At 50.5% G+C, this 21,052-nt stretch overlaps 1 protein-coding gene across 4 annotated transcripts in view; it reads right to left on the reverse strand.

The window, feature by feature from the left end:
- MACROH2A1 (macroH2A.1 histone) overlaps positions 1 to 6,468 on the reverse strand; it is a 61,361-nt gene extending 54,893 nt beyond the window's left edge. For all 4 annotated transcript variants that reach the window (XM_012762212.3, XM_012762210.3, XM_012762211.3 and 1 more), the window contains exon 1: positions 6,277 to 6,468. The gene's annotated coding sequence lies outside the window, so the exon portion shown is untranslated. The remainder of the gene's footprint in view (positions 1 to 6,276) is intronic.
- Between the last annotated feature and the right edge of the window lie 14,584 nt (positions 6,469 to 21,052).

Consider the following 21,052-nt stretch of genomic DNA (forward strand, 5'->3'; position numbering starts at 1 on the left):
GCCCTGTGTCTCAGGGAAGGTCTAAAACATCGCGGGTCCTCCACCACCATCTGCAGGCAGAACGTCTCCACCTCTCAGTGAGTCAGGCTCCTCTCCAATACTGCGGCCTCAGGTCTGCGTGCCCACCATGGGGCTTTTCTCGCCGAGATTCTGTTCTTTCCCCCTCCCCATGTTCTGTCTGCACTTCTGACTATAGTTCCCAAGCGACAGCCTCAGCTATGAACGAATTCTGACTAAGCCACACAGCCTCATGACATCCAACGTGTGCTGGCTTTTAAAAGATCTTTTGGAAAATCGCTTCATAGCTGTGAAATCTCCAGCCAGAAAAGCCCGTGAGTGTGCCAGGCCCGGCCTGCTCTTCAGAAGTCTGTGCAGGTGCGCGGGCGGCTCTGGCCAGGCACCAGTGGGGGTGGAGAGTGGCTGAGAGGCAAGTGGCCATTAAGCATCATGATTAGTAACTTAGAAAGCCAAAGTCAGACTCAACTGGTCCTAGTCATGGCACTGCCACTTTCTGGCTGTGTGTCCTTGGGCAAGTGATTTAACCCCTCTGAACCTATTTTCTCATCTGTCATGTGGAGATGATGACACAAAGGACCTCCAAGGATTGGTGGCAACATTGGATCAAAGCATGTGTGTAAGGGGCTGATATTCACTCACTGAGTGCTCAGTAGTTAACAAAAATGACAACAGTATGTGTAAGGTGAAAAAAGGTCACCCTCTCACAGAACAGAACTAGGACATTTGTATTGAGAAGGTGGTGCTAGCTGCTATAGCAGGTATGCCCCTACAACTTATTTCTCACTCATGAAAAATGGGTTTCCATGATGGTCTGGTACTTCTCATCCACGTAGTGATTCATGGATCCAGGCTCCCCCATCTTGTGACTCTGACGTCTTCCATGCAGGACTCCCAGGGTTGCCATGGACAGGAAAAGACCACACAAAGCTTTCAAGGGGCCAGGCCCAAGAGTGGGGCACACCACATCTGATGATGAGCCATCAACTAGAACTTGGTCACACATCCACATCTAATCGCAAGAGAGGTTGGGAAATGTACTCCAGCTATTTATTTGCTCAGAGGAAAAGAGGAAACAGTCTCTGCCACATGACAAACCTGAAGCCAGTGTCTGGGTGACTAGCCAAAGCCTTCTGGGCCCTGTGTGACCCATGTCCTGCATCCAGCCTGATCTGGGTGACAGACAGTCCTGCGTCATAGGCAAAGCAGCTTCTTAAGCACCCAGCTTCTCTGCAGGGCACTGAAGTTGGTCACAGGAGAATAGCTATTGATCTGGTCAAACTGACAAAGATGTGTCCTTCCTTCCATAAACCAGGAAGCCTCACCCATCCTGATGGCCCCACGTGGTCTGGAGACAGTGACAGGTCCGTTCATCGTTGCACATTAGCTCAGCTGCCCTTTGGGCCATCATCAGCCTAGAAAATGAAGATTCTGTGGCTGATCCTGAAGGGATCTCTGTGGTCTTTATCTCCGCAACTCCTTCGACTAAGTCATTCACAATAAACATTAGCCTTGTCTGCAGAGCCTCAAAGCTTACCCAGAGACAGAGTGTTGAAGAGGAGCTGTTGGAAAGATGAGCCAGGCTTGAATGAGATGCAAAGTCTCTGTCCACAGGCCCCTCAACAATCAAGATGTGGCTGGGACAATGCAATCCGTTCTCCCAGCACAGGACCCCACAGAAGACTGCCAGTGAAGAACCCGTGAATACGGCAGATGTAAGAACAGCAAGCTGTCTGCTGCTAGGAGGGGCAGCAGGGGTGAGAAATGAAAGTGCCATGGATACCCCCCACACCCAGCAGGCACCCGAACAGGCTGCTCACTGCAGTGCAAACCACCTTCATTCCCACCTGTACCCTTCAGCACCTGCAGCTCGCTCAGTCTCGAACACCTCTCCAGCCCTCTGTCTGGAGTGAGCCTACCTAGTGGTCCCAGCGCCTTCTCTGGGAATGCAGATCCATCAAGGAGCTCCCGCCTCTGCATTCTTGCTGTGGCTATACCTTCTGTTCCCCAGTCACAGTCTAGTTTAGGGCAGCCCGGTGCCCAGATTCTGGCCCTCTGCATGAGGCCCAGCTGACTTCCAACCCCTCTCTCCCTGCTTCCGGCAACCAGAGCTCCACCAGGCTGAATCCCTCCCAGTTCCTCCAGTGGATGTGTCTGCTGTGATCCCCGGGGCCCAGATGAAGATGCCTTATGGTCTCCCTCAGGCAGCCCCTATTCTTTAATATATTCAACTACTTTCCTCAGTCTTATGTGAAGTATTCTGCAAATGCAATTTCCAGCCCTTCCTCCCAACTTGTGGAGCCACCTTGGGAATCCCCAGGAAGTGAACACTCCAGTTGTCCTGACTGCTGGGCATGGGTCACACAGAGGCCTTATAACTCTGTGATAATTCTAAGGCTACAACACCTCTCCTCTGGCCTCTGGCTCAGTAATATAGGCCAGAGGAAAATACTTACCTTCCTCACACCTGTAAGAGACCAACCCCTGTTCAAGCTATGGCATAGAAAACCTTTAAACAATCAGAGTACTCATGAGACCACTGGGATGGTCCATCATGAAGTCTTTCATTATCTAAGCAATGAATATGTGCATATTGATCTCGAATGAAATATCGATTAGAACTGCTGGGGAACTGCTAGACTGCCCTATCTCCAGCCCCTGAGGACCAGGGAATCTGAGCTATCAGTGCTCAAAATACCACTGATGAGGGAGGACTGCCACATCCGTTCCCTGCGGCTGGATACGTGCCCACATAGCCACATGCATTTGTCACCTTCCCATCAACTCCAGTCATGAAAGCAAACCTGAGCCATTTAAGTCTGAAGGGCAGACACTAATCCTGTTTACAGCACTCTCTTCCGTTTGCTCCTACCGTACCAAATGATTAACGGTGTCACTGCTGTCATGTCCTCCGAGGCATGCGGATACACCATACAACCACTGCACACAGAGCTGGGGTTCAGAAGCTGCACTCTGATTGGCTTGGAACAGAAACATGTTCTTATACTCTAGCCAATCAGGAAAGCATTTCTCTCCATTCATAAAACACTACCCCACAAAGTGAGCTAGATGATTAAAGAACCTATGGTCCACTCTCAGTGAACCAGAGGATTGCAAACAGAAGAGACAAACTGAGATAGCAAATAAATCCTAAACCATGCATTTTGTTTCAGTAGATGTTCCTCACTCATGTCTTAGGTTTCTAGTGGAGGGTGTTGGGGGGGGGGGGGAGCTTGTGGGAGGAGCAAAACCCAAACACAAGTGTCATTAACCATAAGCAGGGAACAGTTTTCGGGAAGCCAGTCTGGGATTGAAATTTCATCCCTGCAAACTCACTCCGTGGTATGCTTCCTGACCAGCACTACATTTTAACAGCAAGTCACTGTCTGCCTGCTTCACAAGGAAACTTTCCTACATACTTGCTCTCTTTTAAAGGTTGTGCCAAACTCTAAGACAACCACTCCAGTGGAAGGCCATCAAGGGAAAAGTTAAGAGGTGAGCTTCAGCGGACAGGCTTAGCACCTAGAAGCCACTCATTATCTGTTGAGTAGATGTAGCCTTCCCAATAAGAAAAGAACACCTGATCATGTCTCTCTCCTGCTCAGAAGCTTTCGGTGGCTCTCACTATTCTTAGGCTAAGTTGTGGTTCTGCTCAGGGTCCTCTGTGATTTGTCCCTTTGTCATGCAGCCTCACCTGATTCCCCAGGAACCTGGCCATTCTGAGCCTCTGGCAGTACCCCCAGAACCACTGTTCTTTTCCTCTGAGATCTGTACATGCAGTTCTCCAGGCCTCAAACACTTGTCCCATCTGCCCCTCTTTGCCTAGCCAACTACTATTTCACTTTTCCATGCCAGTAAGGTTCTGGTCTTGGCTAGGTTACTGTCTCTGCTGGGGGTTACTGTGGCCTCCTGCACTGACCTCACAACTGCCACTTGCCTCTCTTATCCTCCTAATGTCAGCTTCCCCAGGACAGGGACTGGGCATTTCTTAATCATGGCTGTGTCCCCAGTGCCTGAACCAGAGCTGACTGCCAGTAGGTATCTATGGAAAGACTGTAAGACACCAACCTGGCAGGGCTGATCCAAGCAAACAAGCTATACAACTCTTTGGAATGAAGAGCTGAACCATTCAGGCTCACTCAAAGAGCTGAGGAAGGGCCCAGGGGATCTCTAAACCTACAGAATGTGGGAAGGACTCAAAGGACAGGTCTGGGCTCCACTTACTCATGTCCCTTCCCAGCCCATGTTCCAGGAATGGGGCTCTAAAAATCCTGTAACAAATCCTTGGGGACACTCAAATAAGAATGAGAGGCTGCTGAAATTCTGATGAACACCACATATAACTCTTGTTGGGTTTTTTAGCTTGAAATTTTCAGTCTATGCTTTTGTTTTTTGTTTCTTTTTTAAATAAATCTCCTTCCAGTGACTTGGGGTAGCATTAGCTCCACAGGTTATTAGAGGCAGGTCCCAGAATACATGTTCTCTGAGCCTCTCAGTGGGGCAGGAATGAGGGGCTCACCCCAAGTTCTATGCTCTCTGGGACCAGAAGCAGCAGACTGAGATATACCACTCCCTGGCCCTGGCCCATTCGGTAAAAACCAAGCCAGTGACATGGCTGTGTATTAGAATGTCACACGGGAAGTTCCAGACAATTCTCAAATTTTAATAAAATGTGAGCTATCCTTACCTGAATTTTCACAATTTTTATTTATGTGTGTCCCCACCCATGCCTTATGCAGGAATCAGCATTAACAATGGTAACAGACGGAAACAAAAGAACAGACTGAAGAGAATACACTCTCTCCTTGTAAAACTAAAGTGGGGAAGAATTTGAAGTCTTTAGAGTTTTGCCATTGTCACGTTTAAGAAAGAAATAGGTTTAAAAACATATTCGTCCTCATCAGAGCCTCTTGTGCAAGACTGAGATGCTGCTGCCCAATTTTGGTTGACTGTGTACAAGGGCTATTAATTCCAGTTGCGGCATGAGGGGTCCATTTTGGAGTTAATACCATCTCTGGGAACAGGCTAGTAAGCTAAAGGTGGCCTGCAGTAGGTGGATTCCGCCTAATTTACAACTTGAGTCTCCCAACCAAATCTAAGGCTGTTCAAAAATTTCCAACTCCCTGGAGCAGGGAGCCTTGGAACAAAGCACCTCCTCCCTCCCCACCCACCTTTAAGAGTAAAACCTCAAACCACAAAAGTGGGACAAAAAGGAAGCTAGCAAGAATGGCCGTCCAATTGTCTATTCTTATATGGTGTTTATTGGATCATTAAAATCTTACAAGGACTTTATGGTAATTGTAATCGTTGAATTCAAGGTTTGTTTCAGCTTTATGTACAGAAGTCTCTCACTTTCAAACTCGGAAACATTTTTCCTAACATCTTGTCTAAAAGAATCTTGCAAGCAATCCACTGACCAGTTCCTTGAGAGCTCTGTGGTCCCTGCAGGAGTGGGGGTAGGGAGCACCATCTCGCACACCTGTTGTCAGGTGACACAGCCAGCAGCATCCTGCGCACTCACCTCCCACTCCACCCCACCCCCAGTGAGTCTCTTCCCAGTCGGCCTTCTCCCAGGGAGCCTACAGCCTGCTGGAGTTACCTTAAAAAAACAAAAAACAACAAAAACCCTTCCAACCACAAAGCAAACAAAAGGCCAACACGGAGACAATCAGGAGCAGCGGGGGTTCCGCGGCCTCTCTCCAGCCCATCCCGGGACACCCCCAGCCCCCAATCCGGCTTTAGTCCCGCGAGTGGCGCCCACCCCCGCCCTACCGTCCCAGCAGGTACTGAGCCCGACACCCAAACCTCGGCTCCCTGGGGCCCGACTTATTGTGCCCGGGCCGGCGACGCGCGGGCCGGCGGGCGCCTCCCCGAGTGCAACTCCGCACACGACGGCTGCCGGGCGCCCAGGCCTCGGGCGTCCTCGGCGCGGCCCGCGCCAGCCCCGGGAAGGGTCGCCGGGGAGGGCCCCGCGCTGCCGCCTTCCCACAAAAGCGCCGGGCGCGGGCGAGGGATGCGTCTCCCAGAGAAGTTGGTTTCCGGGTTTGCTTTCTGAACAAAACCGAGGGGAGCCCCGCGCGGCCGGGCAGGGCCCGGGAGGGCGCCGTGCGCGCGCAAGGCCCCGGCGTGGCCGCGGCGGCCCGAGCCCAGCCGGGAGAGCCGCCCGGGGCGCGCCAGGCCCCACCGCCCCCGGGCAGGCACCGCGGCGGGACCGAGCGGCGGGGGCCGGGCGCGCGGCGACGGGGCCCGCGAGGCACTTACGGGCGGCTCGGCGGCGGCGGCAAGGTGTCTCGGCCGGAGCCCTCTCGGCCGCTCGCGCCTTTTCTCTCGCGCTCCTCGCTGGCCCGCCCGCCTCCTCGCTTCCCGCCCGCGCGCCCCGCGCTCGCCCCCTGCGCCGGGCTCCGCGGCCGAGTGCCCTGGAACCAGTCGCCGCCGCGGCCCGGGCTCCCACAATGCCCCGCGCGCGCTCGTCACATCCCATCGCGGCCCGCGCGTCCGGCCGCCCTCCCCCTCCCCGCGCCGCCGCGCCCCGGCCTTGACCCCGGCCCGCGCCGCCCGCCGCCGGCCGCTCGGCCCGGGTGCAGCGGGGCGCGGGGTGCCACCGCGGTCCCGGGGCGCGCCCGGAGCTGAGTCCTGACAGGAATCGGGTCCCCTGAGGGGCGCTTCTCCGGGGCGCGCTCCAGCCCGGCGTCTCGAGTGAGCGCCTGCTGTGTGCCGGGCCGCGAGCACCCGACTGTGGCCGCCTCACGCCGAGCAACCTGCCGTTAACCCGTAGGGGAGGCACAGGTGCTGTCGCTAGCGATCACTTTTCTCTCCCCAGTCGATGCAGCCCCCCGCTGCCTTTGGGTGCGAGCCACCCCCACCCGCGTCTGCCCTGAGATCCGCCGCTGCACCCCGGGCACCCCGGAATTCTTCACAGTCAAACCCCCGCACCCCCAAGTCCGCACCTGCTCTGGGCATGGAAGCGGTTAGCTGCTTGGATGCACCAAACGTCCCCGTTTTGGACCCCAGTTGGGATTCGCTAATGCATAAACAGTGATTCTTTATCGTCACACACGTTTTGTAGAAAACTTCAGACAAGCAGTAAGAGGAGGGGCCGCCTCGAAGCCCATCCTTATAGTCCTAAATTGCTTTGTCGCCTGGAGGCATTAGTGCCCTATCCCGAGTGCTTAAATAGGGGCTTTCAGTCTACTCCCCTCCCTCCAAGGCCTGGAGCCGGGAGGCCACCTCTCCACCCAGCTGTGCACTAAATTTGAATAATAATACACACCCCTCAGGGTTATGGTGAAGTTTACCTTGCCGCTGCAGCTGCGGATTAGGGACTTGATTAGAGACTACTCCCCCCCAGCCCGAAGGCTGCGCTGGAATAGAAGCCTGAACGCTGCCTCACCACGGTGCTTCACACTTTACTTGCAGAGTTTGCGGAGCAGTGTGCAATACATGCCATCCATGCATTCATTAATTCAGTTAAGTGCTGAGGACATACTTTGTGCCATGCACCAATTTGGGTGCCAGATGTGAAGCAGTCCACACGACAGGCAAAATCTCAGCCCTCCTGGAGTTTGCAGTTTACTGGGTGAAGACCGATGTTACGTCAGATGGTCCAAATGCTGTAAAGAAAAGTAAGGCCGGGAAGGGCAATAGGAGTGAGGTTTCAGATTTTAGAGAACGCCTTCCGGATCAGGTAACATTTAAGCACAGACCTGAAGAAATTCACAGAGCAAGCCACGTGAATATGTGGGGAAGGAGTGTTCCAAGCGTGAGGAACAGCCAGTGCAAAGGCCCTGAGGCAAAGGCATGTCCAAAATAGTCAAGACAGTCAGTGTGAGTTGGAGCAGAGGGCTGAAGGGGGAAGTAACAGGAGATGAAGCTGAAGAAGTGATGGGTCCCCAAAACAAAGAATTAAGGATGTGTGAGGATTCCTCAGGGAATGGGTGTCCAGGAAGTGCACACACACACACACACACACACACACACCTTTATTGGTTTGTGCTTCCCTGGGTCCTTGGGCAAGCACTCTCAGTTCCCCAGAGAGCACCAAGTGCGCTTAGAGCCTACACTCCTCCAAGAGCTGATCTTGGTGCCACCCGGACCTGCACATCTCTCCAAAGTGTATCATTCTCCTAGAACACTCTAGGAATATTGTCCGCTGGAGCTGTTCAGTGCAGCAGCCCTGTCCCCACCTCCCTCCAGAAATCTCCACCTGCTCTCTCCTCTCTCCTGCACTGTGTGCCCTGTTCCTCCACTTCAGTGACTTGCCCCCTCCCCCAAGCAGGCTCAGGGAGTACCCCAGCTCCTCCTCCTCCTCCTTCTTTTTAAAATTTTTTATTTTTTTCCAATTGCAAAATAATGCTCACCATGGAAAATTGGAAAATGAAAAGGCTAAAAAAAATATAAAGATTACCCTAAGCACATTGCTAGGAGGGAACAAATGTTCCTCTCCCGGCCTTCACATCTATAGCTACTTAATATTAAACACACAGAGTTCTTGCCCTGTTTAGTGCTTGCCGCCTGCTTTATAAACTTAGTCGTTCTTTATGAGCATTTTACCAGGTAGTTATTCTACAATGACAGTTCTGAAACTATTAATATTTGGCTTTAGAACCCCTTGGCCCTCTTTAAAATTATTGAGGACTCAGAAGACCTTTTGTGGGTTATATCTATCAATATTTATTTTATTGGAAATTAAAACCGAGAAAAAAGTAAATATGTATTTATTTTAAAATGGTAACATGTAAACAAGTAATATGTTAACATTAAAATGTATTTTATAGGCGGGGGGCTGTGGCTCATGCCTGTAATCCTAGCACTCTGGGAGGCCAAGGCAGGTGGATCGCTCAAGGTCAGCAGTTCCAAACCAGCCTGAGCAAGAGCGAGACCCCGTCTCTACCAAAAAATAGAAAGAAATTAATTGGCCAACTAAAAATTTATAGAAAAAATTAGCCGGGCATGGTGGCGCATGCCTGTAGTCCCAGCTACTCGGGAGGCTGAGGCGGCAGGATTGCTTGAGCGCAGGAGTTTGAGGTTGCTGTGAGCGAGGCTGACGCCTCGGCACTCACTCTAGCCCAGGCAACAGAGTGAGATTCTGTCTCAAAAAAATAAATAAAACAAAATGTATTTTTGAATAATCATATTTTAATAATTATATGATATAATTATAACTATATTGAATATAATATCACAATTAGTTATTGTGGTTATTAAAATATATTTTTAATAAAATATTACAATAAAATGTTAAAACACTAATGAGACAAAACAATTAGTGGAAGAGTGGCATTGTTTTATAATTTTGCACACCTCTTTAAGGTCTGGTATAACAGAAGATAGCTATAGCCTCATGTCTCCTGTTTTCAGTCAGTTGCTATGTGTTGTTTTGTTTGAAGTATATGAAGAAAATCTAGCCTTATGCAGATATGTATTTGGGAAAGAACAGAGGAGTTTGATAGGCTTTTCAGATAATTACAGATGTTCTTCTTTGATACTATACCAAAACTCAAGAAGTAGTAGTTTCTTAAATGTTAATTGCAAGATACTATCTGAAATCAATAAACTTTTAACTCAGTGTCATTAAAATCGATTGGTCTATATTACATCTTGAGTGGGTCCCTTAGCCATGCATGATTTGATAAAAATCATAACATCAGTCATTTGGAAAATATTGGTTCACTGAGTTATACAGATCTTCCAAATGCAAACACGTTTCATTGATCTGGCTAGCCTCCACTCATTGTATCAAATATCTCTTATATTCTTTTTCGTATTCCATGAGCCTCCCCTGTCTCCAGGGCTATTGGTCACTTGTTCAGCCCTGACCAACACAAGGGTTACTGACTCTGAAAAAGCCATTCACATCAGCACTATCCTGACATATCAGTCTTCTGGGAAGTGTCTCTGGCTTCCCCTACAACTTCTGCATGCAGGTGGGGTAAAGGGTGCGGGATGAGTCTGCTGAAGGGACTGGGGTGCAATCTGGGTATGTGGAGTCAACTCTGCAGTGAACATTTTTCCTAGGGGACAAGAGGAGGGAAGGCACTGGCAGGGAAATTCTCAACCTGCATGCTTTGGAAGGACTGCTCAGAGGCACAATATCATTTCTCATGAAACTGCACTTGTATAGCCCACTGCGACACTCCCTTGTATTTGTTCTTCCCCCTCAGCCTCAGTTCCCTTCTTCCTCGCCCAGCTTCCCTGCTATTGTATTTCTGAGCCAAGTGCCAACACGCAAGCCTTTGCCTTGGGCTCTGTCTTCGAGGGAACCTTGGCTAAGACCCTTCTCTTATTTCTAGGCTGTAGATATTTAAGATCCCAACTGAAAACCTGAGCCGCTTATCACGTCTTCTCCCGATCGGCATGTCTTGAGCTCCAGTGGTTATACCTGCAGTCTGGTAGGAGACTGTCAAGAGTTCTGCTCCGCTTCCCTGCTGCAGCTTCCTGACCAGCTCTACAACCACAAAGTGCAACTTGGCACATATCCTACGGAGAAATGGGTGGCTGAACATTTGGGTCGGACGGCTGGGCTCTCCTTCTCCCTGGATCTTGCTTCTGCAAGCCCTTGGTTGCTCTTTGATGCCATCACGTAGGTTAAATAATACATAGTCTGTCCTCCTTTTCTAGTTATTTTCAGCCAGAGGCTTGGTCTGGAAAAATGCCAGGCTCCTTCCATCTCCCGGCTCCACCCTCCTCCAGGTCCTCAGAGAACTTTCCATTCATGCAGCAGATTGGGAAAGATAATCAAGGGTTGTACATTGGGGTGTTTGGGGGCCAGCCGTGGAATATGCATTCATCACTTCTGCCCACTTTGGTCATTCTGTTGTACGGAATTCAGTCATATGGCTGCACCTACCTGCAGGGGAGGCGAGGGAATGCAGTCTAGCTGGATGCCTAGGGGGAGAGAGAGGTAAATAGTTTATAGAGAGCTATTAAGTCTGTGCCACAGGTAGCGTGTGTGTGTGTGTGTGTGTGTGTGTGTGTGTGTGTGTGTGTGTGTGTGTTTCTGCTTCTGAGGGGAAAGTAAAAGGAATGTCTCAGTTTCTGCCAAAGAGCCCCTGAACCTTCTTGGCCCTTTCATCTCCTACGGCTACTTAAACCCTGATCCGGCAGCACTGGACAAGGTTTTTTCAGCCTCTTTGGACTACAGGAATATACTTTTCAGTTAAAAGAGGGAATATTGTTCTGGTCCTGGGGTAGTTCTAAACAGCCAATATTATTTTTAGTAAGCTTTTTATTAAAGCATGACATAATATAGAAAAACACAAAAAAAGTAAGTGTCCAGCTCACCGAATTCTCACCAGCTCACTGTACCCAGGTAACCATCACCCAGCTCAAGAAATAGAACATTTCCACTGTCTCAGAAGCTGCCGTGAGTAAAGGTGGGTGGAGAAGTTCTTGGGGATGAGGGAGATCTAAGAAGCACTAAGTTTCTGGCACATCTTTGGGCTGTAATGCCTCCTCTTTTATAATAAATGCTAGCAAGAAGAAGAGAAGACGAACAGGTCTGGGTCCTGCCACCCCCTCATTCCAGCCAGTGGGATTGCCTTTGGCAGGTTACTTTCCCTTTGAGAATCTCTGCTCTTCTGTTTGAGCAATGGGAGTGTTGGGTTAACAGGCCGTTAAGTTTTCTCAAGCTGGAGCACCGTGGTTTTAGGGCTTGCCCCAGGCCTCACGGGCTGGGGGGCAATGGGGGGCTGCATGACGGACCTGGATGGGCTCACCAATGTAGAGAGATGGCCTAGCCCGTGTGGGTGCCAGGCCTGCGGGAGCCTTCGCCACTGAGTTCCTCAGCCTGGGAGCGGGGGAGTCAGTCACCACTGCCATGCCACAAGCAGTTTCCACTCAGATGGTGGTCAGTCTTTGGGGTTAATGCAGCTCTTTGTGTGCTGGGAGAGGCCACCTGAGCTTGTAAGCTCCAGGAGGTATAAACATGCCAGGAGTTTAGAATTTCAGAATATGGCCTGAGACAGGTTTGGATGCTTTACCACCGATGAGCTGTATGACATTGAGCAAGTCACCGAACCTCAGAGACTCAATCTCCTTATCTGTGAAATTTGAAGGCGACAGTTGCCTACGTCATAAGTTGTGTGGATGAGATGCACTAACCCATGCGATACACCCAGCATGTGCCGGGCACCTGCGTGCCAGTAGGAGTCAGCTGTGAGCACTGTTCTCCCGTGCAAACCCTCAGCAACCGCGCTGGGCTCTCCAGGCTGCCCGCGGACAGGTGTCAGGAACTCAGAGCCTGGAATGTGGATTGGGGGAAAACAGGTTTGTGCTGTAGCTAACTCCAGACTAATTATTAATACACTTATTTTATCTCATCACTCCCCTCTCTACCCACCTCCCCTAATACTGGAACGATTCATTTCTCACCATTGCCAGAGTAGTCACTATCTCTGCAAAATTCCAAATAATCTCCTGGCAATTAAATCTGAGATCAAGTAATAACCACCCAGTGCAATCATAATGAAAAGAAATGCTTGGAATACGTAGGATGCTTTTGGTCTTAAGTTCCCCAGAAAACAGTGGGGAAGACCAGACTTCAGAGTCCTGCACACTTGGGCTTATGTGATGGCTCTGCTGCTGACGATATGACCCTCAGCAAGTGATTCAAGATCTCTGGACTCAACTGAAAAATAAGGATTTGAGGCACTCTTATTCTCAATTCCTCACTCCTTCCTTGGAAGCCTGGAAAGCTTTCTGGACTCCCTTGCAGCTAGGGTTCTGGCTGCAAGTAAATGCCACTAGCAATGGTTCCGGTGAGAAGTCTGGAAGGCAGAGCCGAGGGAGGTCTTCTTCCTCCCTCTGAGGTTGCTGGTAAGTGTGGCTCTGGTGAGTTTAGAGGCAGCCGAGGAAGACTGTCACCACCAGCTGCAAAGGTGGGAGAAGTGGCTGTGGCGGTAGCTATGGTGGCAGCTGTAGCAGCTCCCTGAAGTCTCGGCTGTGCAATGTGTCCTCGCATTTAACAGCTCATTGTCACCCCCTTGCATGTGCTCCTCCGGCCTCACCACAATCTTTTAAGCCCTTGATTCCATACATGAAAATCCCCTTTAGCTCAAAGCGTCTAAAATGACTTCTTGTTCCTTGCACTGCACCTGACTGACACAGGGTGATAATACTGCTAACTTTCTTAGGATCATGAGGATTAGGAAAGCTATTAAGTGTAAAATTCCTCTTGCAGAAGAAGCGCTCCATCAAAGGTAACCACTAATGATTACAATGAGACTTAACGGTTCAGCTGTTACAATTGGGGAGGAACCCGTCCTGCAAATTGCATCTTCTTGCCCACCAGTGTTAGCAGGACTTTTTCCCCACTTTGGTTTTTCCCAGCAGTCAGCAGGCACCTCTAACAAGAAGAAAATGATCCTTGGCTGCCGTTGCTTTCCCCTTATGTTCTCGCCAACAATTCATGTTGCCTTAAGAGATTAGGCCTTTTTATGGCTTGCCTCATTGCCCTGCTGTCTGCACCGAAGTTCCTTCTGGGCTGGCTGGGCGCGTTTTCCTGACGGAGTCCAGGCCCACCGCGCAGGGAGCAAGGGGGCTGCTCCGTCTCTTGGCCGTGGCCCTCGCAGGTCCTGGTGAGAATGTTCTTACCCGCAGAGCTCTGCCGGGCTGATCATCCCCGTGTAGCCCCACAAGCACGATTACAGCTCAGGCAACCAGTGTGTCTTCTGCTGGGATTTGGCATGTGGGAGAGGGCAGCCTGTAACGGGGATGATCAAGGGTCAGCTCTGGGTCGCTCCCCCCAACCCTTCCCAGACCCCCAGAACTCCCACGGCTAGTGGGAAGGCCCTGAGGGGCATCCCCCTGCTCCTAGAAAGATGTTTGCTCAGCCTGCACTAAAGTCCCGGAATACAGGAAAATCCCTCTGATGTGATGCCTGTCTAGACGGACCCAGAGCCTGGTCTTGCGGGCCGAGTCCTGCTGCGCAGACAGCGTTGGCGGGACGGCAGGCAAGTTCCTCTCTCACTGCTGACTCCCAGGACTTTTCATTAAAAAGCTGGCTGGCTCTCTTCCTACCGCGCATTCTCGCTACGGCGCTTCCAAAACAGCGCCGTTATCCCGCAAAGCCCACTCGTAAAATCATTAGACCCTGGAGAAATGCTGGGACTCAATCCCGTCCACCGGCGAAAGCTTAATGAGAGTGGAGCCCCGGGTGTCGGCCTCTGCCGCCCCGTGTCACCCGCGCCGGCCCCGCCCGCCCCGCCGGCCCATCTGCATCTTGCAGACACACACCCAGTCTTTGCAGCCCCAACGCTTCGGTCCGCTCAGGACTGTGAAGTGCCCTTAACGGGCCACTGCGCTCAGCATTAGCAACCAGTGTTTGCTTAAAAAAAAAAAAAGAAAGAAAGAAAGAAAAGAAAAGAAAATTTACTCTTTGAAAAGTAGCAAAAATCCCCTTCCCTTTTTACCCCGAGTCGCTGCCTTACCCGGTTGAATGTTCTGCGCCCTTTGTGAACAGCAGAGCTCTAACACTTTAACGTGCGTGAGAATCGCCCGAACAAAGCCACGGCGAGATTGCACTTCACACCCACTGAGATGGCTACACGGCAGGTCCTCAAGTAATGTCACTTCATGCGATGTCATTTCTGTACATTGTTAATGAGAAAAAAGCTGACTCCCGGCTGGGCCACGGTCTGTGTTGAGTTCGCATGTTCTCCCACGTCTGCGTGGCTTCCCTCCCACCGCCCGGAGATGTGCGCGTTAGGGGAGCCGGCTTGTCTGCGTGTCCCCACTCTGCATGCGTGTGGGCGTGTATGTGTGTCCTGCAATGGGACGGCTCTGGCCACCCGGGACCCTGACCTGGAGTGATTGGGTAAATAATGATCTTACTTGTTTTTATGAATCTTTCTTAAATGTATATATAACTCACATTTATCTCAATGTTTAATATTAGAAGTGTTTGGGGTCTTTATTTGGAAGTTGAGTGATGTTTTTGTGGTCAGAAATCACCACGGGAGCTTACCTCTTGTTTGTAGCCACAGGCCTGTGGGGAAACGGCTCCGTCATACGCTGTTTCGTTTAAAGTCGCAGTTTCCAAAAACTTACTAATGACATTAAGTGAAGACTCACTGTAATCAAAGGAAAGAAAAGAACAAGTATTGGTGAGGACGTGAGAGATTGGAACCCTCATGCATTGTGGGCAGGACTGTAAAATGGAGCAGCCACTGCAGAAAACAGCCTGGAAGTTCCTCAAAAAAGTGAAACATAGAGTTAGCATTTCATCTAGAAATTTCACTTTTAGGAGTATATACAAAAACAAAAACAAAACAAAACAAAAAAAAACCAAAAGTAGAGACTCGAACAGATATTTGCACACTAATGCACTAATAACTACTGCTGTGAAGCAGCATTATGGCTGATAGCCAAAGGGTAGGAACACCCCACGTGACCCTGGATGGATAAACGGATAAAGTGTGTGGTGTGTGTGTGAATGAAATATTGTTCAGCCATAACAGAGAATGACATCCTCCTGATACATGCCACAACGTGGGTGAACCTTGAACATATTGTGCGGAGGGAAATAAGCCAGACACAAAGTGACACGTACTGTGTGGTTCCATCTATGTCAGATATATAGACCAGGTGGACTCACAGAGACAGGAAGTGGATTCGCGGTTACCAGGGCTGGGGGAAGGGGGCATGTGGAGTGATTGCTTAATGGATGCAGAGTTTCTGTTTGGGGTGATGAAAAATTGTGGAACAGATAGTGGTGATGTGTGTGCAACAGTGTGAATGTAATTACATTGCATTGGAAATTTAAAAGTGGTCATAATAACATATTTTGTGTTATATGTGTGTGTGTGTGTGTGTGTGTGTGTGTGTGTATATATATATATATATATATATATATATATTTTTTTTTTTTTTTTTTTTTTTTAAGACAGTCTCACTCTGTTGCCCGGGCTAGAGTGCCATGGCATCATCCTAGCTCACAGCAACCTCCAAGTCCTGGGCTCAAGTGATCCTTCTGCCTCAGCCTCCCAAGTAGCTGGGACTACAGTTGTGCACCACCATGACCAGCTATTTTTTTTCTATATATTTTTAGTTGTCCAGCTAATTTATTTATTTATTTATTTATTTTATTTTTTTGGTAGAGGTGGGGTCTTGCTCTTGCTCACGCTAGTCTCGAACTCCTGAACTCAAATGATCCTCCCACCTAAGCCTCCCAGAGTGCTAGGATTACAGGTGTGACCCACAGTGCCTGGCATATGTTGTATATTTTTACCACAACTTAAAAAAAGGGAGAATTACCTGAAGAGCTTGTTGGAATGCCAATTCCTGGGGCTTACTCTCAGATTGGTTGAGTCAGCAAGTCCACGGTGGGGCCCTAGGATGTGCCCAGTGCAAGTGTCTCTGATGTAGGCAATCCACGGCCTAATATATATATATATACTGTATATCTATGTCTCTCTCTCCATATATATACATATATATATTATGCCAACTGGCTTTCTTGTGCAAAACAAGAAAACAAAAGAGGAAGTTCATGCTGCCTTCCAGAGCTTGTCCAGGAAGCAGAACACTTTACACATTGAGAAGAGGGAAGGCAGGCCACGCTGGCAGACCACGCTGGGCATTGGTCCAGGTGCTTGCTGAGCCCCAGGTGAGTCAGGGTGGGCACCCAGGTTCATCCAGGCTGAGTCTGAACACAGTAGTCTTGGGATCAAAGGACTGGCATGGACACTACAACCAACCCTGTGGCTCTGAGTTCAGGGACAGTGCTGTGGCCTCCACCCATCTCCGGGGTGGCCCTCAGAGTCCCACCTCCTTCCTGAGCCTGCATTTCCCCAGCCAGGCTCTCCTGCTGGGTCCAGCAAGGGCCAGAGGCGGGAGATGACCTTGGGCTCGGTGCCTTCTTGGAGATGGTCCTGCTGTCTTCTCTCTCCCCGGTGTTTCCGGGGCCAGGGTCAGGTTTGTGCTGCTCCCATCAGCATACATGATCTCACTTCCAGTATCCTGTTCCCAGCAATCAACACAGTTTACTGTATTTTTTTAAATAAGTCTCTCCTTGCATGTAAGCAAGCAAATTAGTAGTAATGAGAACACCCCAGAGCAATTACAAACCATCTTCTGGGCTGATACTTGAGAATTGGTACTTGGGTTCTTTTGTTGCCTGGCAACTCAGCTTTTCTTTGAGATTGGTTTACACTTTTATCCTGAGTCCCTTAGATCCATTTTCAGAAACTGTTCTAATATGTCTCATCCAAGGAAAGCACAGAAAAGAGCCTGGCCTAGAACTCAATGTAAGGACTGCTCAGCTTTGGAAGGGATAGAGCAGGAAGGAAGGAGGATCCCTCTTTTATTCCACTGGTTTTTACTGAACCTCGGCCAGGTGCCAGGTCTGGACCAGCCCTTGGGAGATGGAAGTAAGCAAGACACAGCCTGGCCCTGGACTCTACCTACTGCCTGCCTGTAGCCATAGCATCCCCTCCTCCTGCCAGATATTGCGCAATACCCCTGGCCCCCACCTGAGGGAGGAGGCAAAATTGACTCTGGTTGAGACCTACTAGGCTAAAGCATGACGTGTCCAGATAGTGCAGATTATAGGGTCATCAAGGCAGTTTTCAGGAGTTATTCAAGATGTGTGCAAAAATCCCATATAACACTAAGGAAAGAAGTTACACCCATAATTTCACATATACAGACAATACTGAATTTATCAAATACACCTCACGCATGGAAAAGGTGGGAAGGAAATATACTAAGACATTAAAGGACTTAACTCTGGATGGCAGCAGAAGGGCTGTGTTTCCAATTTCCTACTTCAAAAAGAAGCACACTTTCTCACCAAGGATGACTATTTTATAATTGTGTATTTGTACACCCAGCGTCGATATAGACCCAACCATTTATGTTAAGGAGATTTATTGTTGAATACAACAAACATATAGAAAAGCGCCCACCATGTAAGCGTACTACGGCTCGGCAGATTTTCACTAAGCAAACGCAGCCAGCACCAAGATGGAGACATCGTCAGTGCCACCCACCCCCAGTGTCAACTTGCAGTCACCAACCCCCACAAGGATGACCCATTTCTTGATTTAAACACCATATATTCTGTGTGCCTATTTTTAAACTCCATATACATGGATACAGTAGTGTGAATGTATTTGTTTTATTCAACATTGTCGGTGAGATTCATCATTGTAAGTCGTTGTAGTCTAGCACAATGAGCATGCGTCGTCTTTAAAATCAGAAAACTATTTTGAAAAGCTGGCAGGTTCTGAAAACCTGGACGCGTCCCACTTCCCAGGGAGGGTCACGCGGTCCTTCTGCGGGGAGGTTGGTCCTCGCTGCAGCCCCGTCCACTGCCCAGTTGCTTCTCTGGGACTAGGACTGTCCCCTCCAGTGCCACACGTTTGTGCTTTTGCCCTTTGATGAGCAGACCGGTCAGATGGGATGGGGGGGGGACTTGTGCAACTCGTCACGGTGGCCCTGGGCACAAGACTGACAGGAAGTGGGGCTGTGGGTGTCCCTGAGGGGGACAGAGCCTCCTGCTCCCCTGGTGACCGTTCCGACATGCCACCAGCAGAGGAGAAGAGCCTTCCTCTCAAAGGTCACCTCACCTGGTTCCCTGGCTGTCACATTCCCAGCAGAAACCACCCCGTGCATGTGCTCCTTGCAGCGACCTCCCAAGGGAGGGGCTGTCACTGTTTCCTGTTTCGTGGACCCCGAGACTGAGACTGGGCACAGTTAACTTGCATAAGGGCACGTGCTTGGGTTTGAGTCCTGGTCCTTGTGACCCCCAAGTCCGGGTTCTCAGCCCTGGCATTGCCTCTGAAGGCCATGCCTTTCCCAAGTCTGGCTGAGACGGGCAGAGGCGGGGCACAGCTCTGTGTCCCGGGAGGGACTTCGTCTGGGGACCTGCTCCCAGCCAGCTGTGTGGTCAGGCGATGCTTCGGTCTGTTTGGCCATAAAACGGGCAGCTCACTACCTCCCCTCTTCTCGCTCCAAGGCCCTCCTCCCCTAGCAGGCAGGAATCTCTGGAAAAATGTTCTGGAAAAACGGAGGCATTTTTATGACTCTCTCCTCACCTAAACCTGCTGGGCCAGGACAGAGCACAGACCCTCGGGCTCTGACCGTTATCCTACACTTTGGACCTGGGCAGCCCCCGGCTTTGATGTTGTCTTGCTAAATGTCCCCGTGTCACTGGCGGGCTGTGATCACTCCAGCACCTAATAATTCAGACAGCCCGGAGTAGGGAGCAGCTAATCAGCTGGGCAACCCTTGCAGCTGCTCGGTGGGGCTGAAGGGGAAGGGGGTCCCTTTCATGCTAAGGGTCTCATTCTACAATCTGATGGCCCAGGCAGACACCACCGTCCGCAGGCCAAGGGGTGGGGTTAATTCCTGCAAGGGCCTGGGTGGGGGCCGGCCTGGCCCAGGCGGCCAGTGGAGCGGTATGAATCATGGCTGTCCCAGCCGGGCCATCGGGTGGGAATTAAAATTTAATTTAGAAAGTCCTGTCTCTGCGGCCCTGGTGGCCGTCGTCTAGGTGATTGACTGGCTGGTTTCTTTCACCTTTGCACGTCTTGGGTTTTTACTGGCAGAGGAAATGAAGGCTGAACCGGGGCAGGAAATTCCATGTACACAGGTGTTTCTGATTAGCCCCGCGCACCTCGCCCAGGGGCACGACAGGGGGCTGGGACGCCAGTGAGAGCCCCGGGCCCCCCTCTGGCCTGGCGACGGTGGGGGCTTTGCATCCATCGGAGGCCGGGAAGGACGCTCAGGCCAGCGCCGGGCAGACAGAGGGGCCAACTCATGGTCGCCTGCCTGCTCCCAGGAGCCCAGTCCCCTCCTGCCACCGACTAGGTTCGCACGGTGCACTTGGCCAGAGCCACCCCGGCCTCTGTGTCTGCGGCAGTGGGTGGCTGGTGGCACCGGGGCTGACCTGGGAGATTAGCGTGGCCCTGAGGTGTGTTTACACATTGTAGCCAGCGCTTCATGTGGCTGACCTGGCCCCATTTTCACATCTTCAGAAGGGCTTAGAGATCCGAACAGCACCTCCTCCTTCACTTAGAGGGTCTCTGGAAGGGTTGGGGAGGGCAGCCCTGGGCTTGGCCCCAGATGCCCATCGGCAGGGGAGGTTTCAGAGGCTGAAGACGCAGCTTTCCTCGTCCCGTAATGTCTCCATGCGGCCATAGCGGCATTCCGCCATCGGTCACCAACTGCCCTGGGACAAGGCACTTGGGGCTCCCATTAAACCCAGAGTGTACCTGGAGGGAGAGGACACCCCAAGAAACGGCCCACAGAGATACACTGGGTGGCTCCGGTCAAACATCCACTTCCACCCCACCCCCCTCAGTTTTCTCATCTATAGAATGGACATCACAGGAACGAGCTCTGCTGTATCAGCATGTGGATCAACGAGACACCATCTGTGAAACATCAGTGTGCAGTCTGTGGCCGGCACACCGAGAATCTAGAGAGCACGCAGCTCCTGAGAACACTTCCAACGGGATTGCTTTAAAGAAAAATAATCTTACGAACAGTCTGAAGCATTACTTTAAACACAGCACAAAGAGAATGTAACCAATCAAAATGCTCATCGATTAGTTACAGAGTAAGGTGTGCTGTGATGCTACAGCGTGTGACCAGTAAGATCAGCGTGATGTGGATGGAGCGATGCGGAATGTCCCGGAAGCAGCTGAAGGAAGCAATCAGTCTGTGTAGCCTGATTACAGCTGTAGGCTGGAGGCAGATGTAAGCAATTGTTTATTTAAATATATTTAAGTCGTTTGATAGCTAAATGCACAATAAAAATGAAAATGAAATAAGAGCAAAGATAGAAACGGATGTGTCTGAGCTATCAGACTACTTAGGCATGGATGTGTCTAAGTTAGCACATCTCTGAGTCTTGGGCTCCAGGCGGCCACAGGAGGAGCAAAAGCATCCCTTATGGGTCGCCTGGTCCCTTCTGTTCAGCTAGCCATCCATTTGTGGAGTCTGTGGCTTCCTTGCAGCCCATTTAATTAGTAGGATGAGACCCTGTGTCATCAGTCCAGGACCAGATGGCCCCAAGAGCTGGAGAAAGGCCTGT

The sequence above is a fragment of the Microcebus murinus genome, chromosome 21 (genome assembly GCF_040939455.1).
Source record: "Microcebus murinus isolate Inina chromosome 21, M.murinus_Inina_mat1.0, whole genome shotgun sequence".
NCBI lineage: Eukaryota > Metazoa > Chordata > Mammalia > Primates > Cheirogaleidae > Microcebus > Microcebus murinus.